Genomic DNA, 9322 nt, shown 5'->3' on the forward strand with positions numbered 1-9322 from the left:
GCAAATGTATCAAATAGCGGTGAATATGGAAGATATATTGAGTTTGGGCAACGATTTTAATTACATTCAGAATCTGACACTCAATACCGCAAATAAGACAAAACGACAATTAAAGCCTAAAACCACAAAGTTAATAAAAAGTTTGTCAATAGATTTCGCGTTAACAGATCCTTAGAGGCAAGAGCACCCGGGCTTCTCTCAATTTACCTGTTAACCCTCAAGATACGGAATGGCACCCCAATTGGATCTTGTTTTGGTGGACAAAAAATTAGCCAATTGTAAAACAGAGATATTAGCCAATTGCTTTTCTGGTCATTCTGTAGTTTCTTTTATGTTAAGGTTAGGGATCACACCAAAAAAGAATTTAAGATGGCAGTTTGATAAATCTTTATTAGAAGATACTACTTGGCTGACAGAAACTAGAATTTTTATCAGGGAATTTTTCCAGTTCAAGGCAAATACTGCCCCAATCTTTATGGTTTGGGAGGCATTTAAAGCCACTTTTAGAGGTCAGATGATATCTTATAAGTCTAGGTTAAGTAAGCAATGTAAGCAAAAGATTGCAGAGTTATAGACTGCTGTGGGGAAAGCCAGACAAGATGCACATTTAACAGCGACAGCCGAGCATATTATTTAAGGCACAACAGCAAGAACTATCAAAAGCTAAGAGCAATTGAAGGATATTATTTTGTTAGAAGAGATTACAGGAATTAAGGCTTACCAAAAAAAGCACTATGAAGAGAGCCAGCATATTGGTAGATTTTTAGCTTGGACTACGAAAAGTCAGAAAGCGGCGCAAATAATTTGTCATGTTAAAAATCCTTCTACTGGCCTATTAGAAGAAGATAAACAGGCGATTTCTGAGGTTTTTCTCTCTCATTTAAAAAACAATTTACACTGAAGTACAGTTCAAAACTGATATCCTATTTCAAATCACTGGAGCTACCGCAGATATCTCGGCAGCCGATGGAGACGCTCAATAGCCCAATAGAAATTTCAGAAATTTTGACAGTATTGAAAAGTATGTCCAATGCCAAGGCTTGTGGGGTTGATGGGATCCAGGCCTTTTTTAACCAAGCAGTTGAATCAAATAAAGGACGGGATAGACACCCCTAAAAGTTTCAAGGAGTCAGTGTTGGTAGACTTCCTTAAAAAGAAAAAAGATCCTCTTGATCCAAATTCCTATCGCCCTAATAGTTTTTTAAATATAGATTATAATTTGTTTATGAAAATTTGGGCTAGGAGGATTGCTCCATGTGCCTAACAGGTGGTTCACACAGATCAAAATGGTTTCCTTACAGGATGCCTAATGGCCACTAACACATTTTTTCTAATGCAAGCTATTGATTATTATGAAAAAATTACTAGATAAATGGTCTCTGTTGCATCTATCACTGATAGGACGGATTTCTATGGTTAAAATGTCGGTGCTCCCACTGTTTTTGTTCCTTTTTTAGTAATCTTCCCTTAAAAATCCCTAGTTCATATTTTAAAGAATTGGATGAAATGATCCAGAAGTTTGCGTGGAATAATAAGCAGCCCCGGGTTAAGCTAGCCACACTGCATCTAGATGTAGCACGGGGGGATTAGCACTCCCACATTTTGTAACCTACTATCAGGCCTCTTTGATCAACCTGTTATCAGAATTAGGAGAGGAAAATTAAGTTTTTCATAACTTTTTTTAATACGTACGTTGAAGGAAAGTGCCATAAAACTCCCCACTTTTTACGATTAGCGAAGCTTCCTAAAAGGACCATGAACAAGGTGATACTGGCATTAGCTGCAAGAACACAGGCCTATTACAGATCGTGTGATGTTCCAGTATATCATGCTTATACCCCTATTCAAGATTGTGCAGTAGGAGGTTTAATGTTGCCTAAAGTACTCTACCAATTATGGCATAAACTAGGTTTTGGTCAGCTTGGGGATTTTTACAAACATGATACATTAATTACATGGGAAATGGAACGGTTACAATCTTGCAATCTAAACAACGCTTTCTCTATAAGTTTTTTTCCAGCAATTTTCTCTAAAACAATTATACTATGCTGAGCGAGGCCACACGTCAAATCACCAGGCAGATGGTGAATAAAAAAGAAGGGTGTAGGATTTGGTAAAGGCTATTGCATCAGAAGGCTCATAGTGAAGAGATCATTATGAAAGAGCTTCCGAAAATTCACTCTGAGACACGCTGTAAGTTTAATACAAAAGAGGGGCAACAGCTCAGTGAGATATCCAATAAAGCACTGCGAGGTGCTAATTTTAAGAGAATTAATTTCTTATCAAGATGGTTAGCATTTTACACCCCTTTGAGATTGCATAAGATGTTTCCAACTAATCAGAACAAATGTTTCAGATGTAATAAAGAGGGGGAAGGGGGCTGGCTACACATATTTTATGAGTGTAGTAATCTAAAGCAATTTTGAAAGGACGTCTTTATTATGATTTCCCAATCTCTGTCTTTAACAATTGCCCCATCATTAATGTTGGTTTAATTTGGTTCATCAGGGGAGGTAAAATGTTTAACCAAATATCAACAGCATTTTAAAGTAATTTCTTTAGCAGTTGCTAGGTTACTTGTCCTGCAAAATTGGAAAACAAATAAACAACCTAGGATTGACCATTAGGTTAATAAAATGTGCAGGACCTACAGATATGAAGAGGCCTATGCAAAACGTGTAGGAGATACTGTAAGATTTAGAACTATATAGGCAAATTTCTTAATGCATTTTATATCTGAGCAAAGTATATTCCAAGTGCTCTGTGCTTTATGAATTTAATCTTTGCACTTTAGTATAACATTTGCTTTAAATAGTTTTTTATATGTATATGTTAGTTTGTTGCAGCCATTGTATAGATTTTAGTTTGGGAACTCTGTATTAATGGCCACTAATGAATACATGTATTGGTGTTCCTAGGGAATTACCAGGAAGCAAAAGCCTGGTAGATAATGGGATTATATTTTAGTGTGTGCTACTGCTGAATATATTTTATATTCACGCTTCTATTCTTATTCTTCTCGAACTGGTTTTTTATCAATTATTTTATAGTGGATGTTAAACCTGTTCTTTCTATGCAATATTTTGTAATGTATTTCTGCTGCTAGCTTTTTGATATCTACAATTTTCATCTCTTTTTCCTGTCCCGTAATGGCATCTTTCCTCTGTTTTTAATCCTGCTCTAATAACATTTTTTTAATGTTTTTTAAATTTAAAAAAGGAATTCTAAAGTGCATTGTTACCCTTACATGTCCTGGTGCTAGTTACTGATCTTGGTTTAGTGGAAACATATGCCCTAACAATGATCTGAATTGCCAAAGAACCATTTTTTTATCATCTTTCTAAATGTCTGAAAATTAGGGGTTGAACAAATCCCTAAAGGAGGTTGTGATTGTCGGCGGGCTGCAGGCTGGAAAAGCAGGCAAGGAGGCCGGATATAGTGGGCTATGCTGGTGTTTTATTTCACACAAAGCAGAAAACAAGTCATACGAAAGGGTTTCAAGGCGAAAAACTCCGGGTCTTCTCAGGTCTTGGGTCCGTCTTCCGGTCTCAGGAATACAGTGGCGGGTTCGCTGTCAGCTCTGCTGTCGGGGAGGTCCCTCGGAGGGCAATAAGAGAAAAGAAAAGGGGACCGTTAGTCTGGTTTGAGCTCTTACAGATAAACTGTATCCGTTCACCGTCACCCGGGTAGTGATGGGTGGTAAGGAGGTTGTGAGGAAGGGAGCTATCGGGGTTGGAGAGAAAAAGGAGCGGTACGAAGTAAGAGTGTCCAGTAGGGTTGTGAGCGGGCAGGGCTTTTTACAGTGAAGGTGCTGTTCACGATTTACAGTGCAGGTGTGTCTTGGGGGAGTTATCTAAGATATATACACAATGAGTTCCTAGCGACCTCTAACGGGGTATGTAACAGGGTACTCACATGGTCCGCCGCAACTCTCCAGTGAGTTGCGGCCGCTCTTCAGCCACCTCCTGAGGACTCCACCAATCTTCGGTCCACACGTCTTTGTCGTCGTTCGTCTGCTCTCGTTCTTCCGCTCCGGTCCGAGTGTCCTGCCACGATGCTCCGACGGCGTTCTGTTCCCCGCGTTCGCTTTTCACTGGTTCCGGCTCCACCATGGGGTTGGGACTTCCGGGGTCAGAGGGAAGTGCTTCCTGTTGATGTCGGTGTCCGATTGGTTCCTGCAAAACAGAGAGGGGCGGGGACCTGCTAGTCATGGTTACTGCGCCGGGACTCCTTCTTGAGTTAGAAAAACGTCAGAGGGAGATTCCACCTGGCGAACAAGATAGCGGTAGGTGTGGGAGGGGGCTCAGTCCCGGCGGGGATGAAAGAGGGACCGTATCACAGAGGTACATTCCATATTGCCACTGTTCCTGTGAAAAAGCTTCTACCTCCTCAGTTCATTTTCTTGAACCTTGGTACAACCAACGTTTTAAAGTTAGCTGATCTATTGGGAATATACCACCTGTACTTCTGGGCCAAGTAAGAAGGCCCCTGGTTGTGCAGCACTTTATAGGTGATACAAATGGCCTTAAATGTTATCCTGTCTTTCACTGACGACTAGTGCAGCTTTTTAATAACCTTTCTCACTAAGGCAAATATAGGAGTATTTTAGAGTACTATAACTGCTGTGCTTTGCAGCACCTGCAATTTCTTTAGGTGTTGTTGCTGAAGATTCAAGTATAAACCATTACAACAATCTAGCCTGGCAGCGTTGCACCTGGCACACACATCCTCTTCAAATTAGGTGGGCAAAAGAGCTCAGGAATAGTGAATGTCCATATTTCATTAGGGGCAGAGCTGGAAAAATGCAACATGTGGCCTTTGCTGGATTGTCTTACATCACAGGATAAAGCAAAGAAAGCTTAGATGAAAAAAGCAGTTCTTCACTATGTTTTAGATGTGATTTTCAAGTGATGGGCCAAAGGCAATGATTACTCCACAGCGGGGCAAGTACCCATAGAAGGTGGCCAAGTTGGTTGCCACATCTAAAGTTTTTGTACTGATCTAGGTTTAGCTTAACACATTTCCTTGCCATGCAACTGTGATCTAATTTCTGCACTTGCCTAATTTGAGTTAGTCAGCGGATAATGGTATTGCTGAAAGGGCTCTGCAGTATTTAGGCAATGGAGAGCAGGTTGAATCTCATAACAGCTGCCATGATAGGTTTCTGAGCAATCTGGTGTTCAGTATATGGTGGAAATTATCAGAGAGGATGTCAAGAGCTGGTCTTCTAAGAAACGCTTGCAGAGGCTTCTTCATTAAGTCTCAAACCTGTTTACTTCCAGAGGCAGAAACTGATGTCAGATTGAAACAGTTTTGAGTGTTAAGTGATAACTTTAAATTGGTAGCAGGTAGGAAAGTTGAGCTTGGCATCTATAGAATTATAATTTGCAACCCTTTTTAATGGTAAATTCGTATTTTAAGTATCAATTCTGAAAATTACACTTTAAGAAGGATGGCATTTTCTTGTCCCAGCCATTTTGTGCCTGCATCTTGTTTTCCTGGGTCCCATGACTGGATGTAGCTGGCATTTGGTATTTGTGCATTGCTCCCAGGCAGTGAGACAAAAGAGCAAAGGTGTTGGCAGGGTGTGCCATCTCTTACTTGATGAGGGGGAGGAGCTGTCACCTACCACAAATGGTTTTCCAGGAACACTCACAAATGGTTTGACACTAGTCTATTGGGACCCCAGACCAGCTGGGGCCCAGACAGGGAGGCAGGCAATTCCAAACCCCTTTAGGGGTGTAAACCTCCAGAGCCTTATCCTACTTCAAAGTGTGCACCAGGTACAAAATATTGCACCCTCTGACCCAACTCTTTATACACCTCTGGACCTGTGGAAGACTCAGAAGGAATGCTGTGCTGCTCTGCAAAAAGGACTGCTACTCAGATGCCCTGCTGTTTGAGTAAAAGAACTGGCCCTATGTCTTAAACCCAGGACCATCAGAGTGACTCCAAGGACTAGTTGTCTGGCCTCTTGATCAGAGCATCAGGGACAGAAAATGCTCCAACCATCTTGAACCCTACTTAAAGTCATCCCATAATAAGTGTGCCTCCTCCGTCCTGGACCCTTGGAAGTTGGCCCGAACGTGCACTGCCAGTCCGGCGGTGGTCCTGTGAGCAGAACTGATGCAGTGCAACACATCTCTTTGTAGCCCCTTTAGAATCTCACAGTGCAATGCTTCCCCAATGCCGAACCTCACATCACAGACCGCTACTGCACGATGGATCCTTGACAAGGCCTTTACATCACAAGCCCCTCATCGACGGCTACCTCAAAAATGATGCAGGACTCCGCATTGCAGCTTACAGTTCCTCAGAACCGCCGCTGCGCAACTCAACCTCAACCTCAATGTAGTACCTTGCAAAACTCAGCAAACCAAAATTTAAGGTACTTTGTTCAACAGGCCTAACTGGGTCTATGTATCCAGCGTGCACTCCATCGAGGTCAGCCTGAGCTTTTTTATTTCGTCCCAGTCTTGCGCAACCAGATAACCCGGGTGCAGAGCTGTCCTATCTATTCCTTGTGCTGAAGCGGGCGTCGTGGAAGAGCTCGGTTTACCACCTGGGTGGTGCTGGTGAGGAAACTGATGCAGAAGGTCAACAATGGGGCCACTGCTGTAGTTGGTTGAAGGTGCTGTGCAGTTCCCATGTGTTGCTGCATTGAACAAAGATGGTGGTAACTGGACTGGTCACAACAAGCCTTGGCAGCGGAATGGTCAGCATGATGATATTTCAATGTTTGTACACTATTTAATTTTCCCATCTGCCTGGGTGCAAATGTTCTGGGGGCAGGGGGAGGGCTGTTTTCTCCTTTGGGAGTAAGCATGCTTTCATATCAGAGGCAGTGCATGCTTTGAATCTCACCGCCGTAATGTGCTGCTTCACTATCCATCCTGTCGGTGAGGAAGGTCTCCCCTCCGTCCTGCTGTGGTATTGGGTTCTCCAGGCCTACATTCTCCGCAGAATACCCTTTACATCATAAGAACTGTTGGCACGGAAACTAGAAAATGCAAAAGACAAGTTTATTAAGACCCCATGGGGTGGTGGTACATTCCTACAGCACCCTTCGGTAATGCAAGAAGTATCACACCGAACATCGGTGCAAGTCCTTCTTTTATACAGTTTTACAGTAATAAAAATATAGGCGGTGCACAGTTACAGAGTTTTAGGTACATATATGGTCATTTTTGGAACACAGCCAACTCGTGGGAGGAGCTATAACACCACTGTAATAACCGACTTTTTGTGGCCCTTTTTAGAGGGAGGATGATGGAGAGTGACTCCAGTCTATCACCTTTATAGTATAGGGATGAGGACTATAAGTAGGACCTATTCATAAGGCACAGTAGTGCATTTTCGTACCCTTTTCCTTAGATCAGGGCTTATGAGCTTAAGCTAGGGAATAGATATACAAGTGCTAGTGATGATCCATCCTTTTGCAAGAGTATTAGCATATTTTCCAGGGAGTTATGCGTATTTTGGGCCTGGTAGGCCTTAAACGGGACAGACTCCATCTTGCCTTCTGCCCGGTACCTGGAGAGGCTTTCTAGGTCAAGTGTAATGTTTTAGTTTCAAGGTGTTGTTCGCTTGGAGAGAACCGGCTCAGGCTGGCCCTTATCGAAGGAATGTATTTTTCCCCACTCCGAAGACACAACTCCAGGCCGGCCGGCTGGGAACGTGTCCTTGGTACAGGGAGGTACAAGAATTTGGTGGGCGGCAGGTTACTGGCCGTAACTTTCCATGAAGGGACAGGCTTTGATATTAGCGAAAGTGTTAGGCAATGAGTCAGTTAGTTCGTAGGCGGCAGCTAGCCGTTAGCATCTATGCTATTAATTATCTTCAAGGCGGACAGTCGCCATTTTGAAGTCCGAGAAATATTCTAAGACCGAGACTCTCTGAGAAAGACTGGAGGAGAGATAGCGCGGAGCGCATAGAGCCAGAGAGAGAGAGAGACGGTAGCTAATAGCGAGCAAGGTTCCAGTGCCTTGGAGGGAAGCAGAGGAGGTTGAGCCTAGCGGTGCAGACGTGTACTTGTGACGGCTGAGGTGTGACCCCGAGACGAGCCAAGACACAGAGACGAGAAGGGAACCTAGATGACTACCGAGCCCCGACTTCATATTAACCAGGTGACCTCCGCCCTTTCCCATATTGAGCGCTCATTCTAACCCCTTTTGTCTTTTTCTTTGCAGAATATATATATATATTGCATAGTATTGTGTTTGTGTTAACTGCTAATAAAATACCCCGAGTTCCTAGTGAACTGACATGTGCCTTGTATTCTTGTTCAATCGAGGTAACCGCACTTTCTAGTCAGGCATTGTTTGCATGAACGGTTGTGATTCCCGATCAGGTAAGGAATGAATGAACAATGAGGGAAGGAGGGTATGTTTGATGTCAAGAGCAGAAGGTACATATATACACGTCAATTTGACAAGTCGTACTGATTTCGATTATTGTAGTTTTATCCCGAGTAGACCAGTGAGAGATTTCCTTCTTACGTACTCATAGGAAAGTGGTCGCCGTTAGTGAACGGCGTTAATGAGAACACTGGGGGGATACAGTGTGGAGGTTCGCTGGATTGTGAACCGTGTGTATAAGTGAGAGCACTGGGGGGATACAGTGTGGAGGTTCGCCTGATTGTGAACCGTTTGGAAAATGAGAGCACTGGGGCTGCAGACCCATGTGTGTAGACACGTCAGATTGTGTGTCGAGTGAGCACTGATAGTGATCAGTGTGTAAGGATATATATATATATATATATATAGACCTGCCCTAGGGTAGATTAGTCTGGGCCGAAGTGGCCGCGAGGCTAGTTGGTATAAATAGGATATTGTAGAAAACCTATGCATGTTTATTGCTATCTTCCCCATCCTTAGGTACGAGATATACGTACATATATGTCTATACCCATTGTAAATACGTCCTGAGGTGGGAGGTGATTACGTTTCGGCTGGGTTAGAGGGGCCCCTAGGGGCTGATTCCATCTGAGCGGAAAATCCGGTCGTTACATCTGGCGTCACGAACTGTTTACGAAGCCTGTGTGCGCTGTATTGTTTTCATCCTGTTGGCTTGCGCTCGGCTCATATGTGTTTTTCTTTGTTAATACTTGTGTATATAATTTTTGTGTGTCGAAATGTTTTCAAAAAAATCAGGCTCTGTTTTCAAATTGCCTCTTCAGATTCCCGGCTGGGAGTCTACGCCTTACGAGGCTTTGGCCCGTGAGTGGGCCGATTCTACTGGTCTGAGCGAGAATTGGACTTCTTGTTTGGAGCAGGCGGAGCCTGCTGAGGTGGTTTCTTGCTTGCAAAAAGCTCCGGTAGTG

The sequence above is a fragment of the Lissotriton vulgaris genome, chromosome 5, assembly GCF_964263255.1.
Source record: "Lissotriton vulgaris chromosome 5, aLisVul1.2, whole genome shotgun sequence".
NCBI lineage: Eukaryota > Metazoa > Chordata > Amphibia > Caudata > Salamandridae > Lissotriton > Lissotriton vulgaris.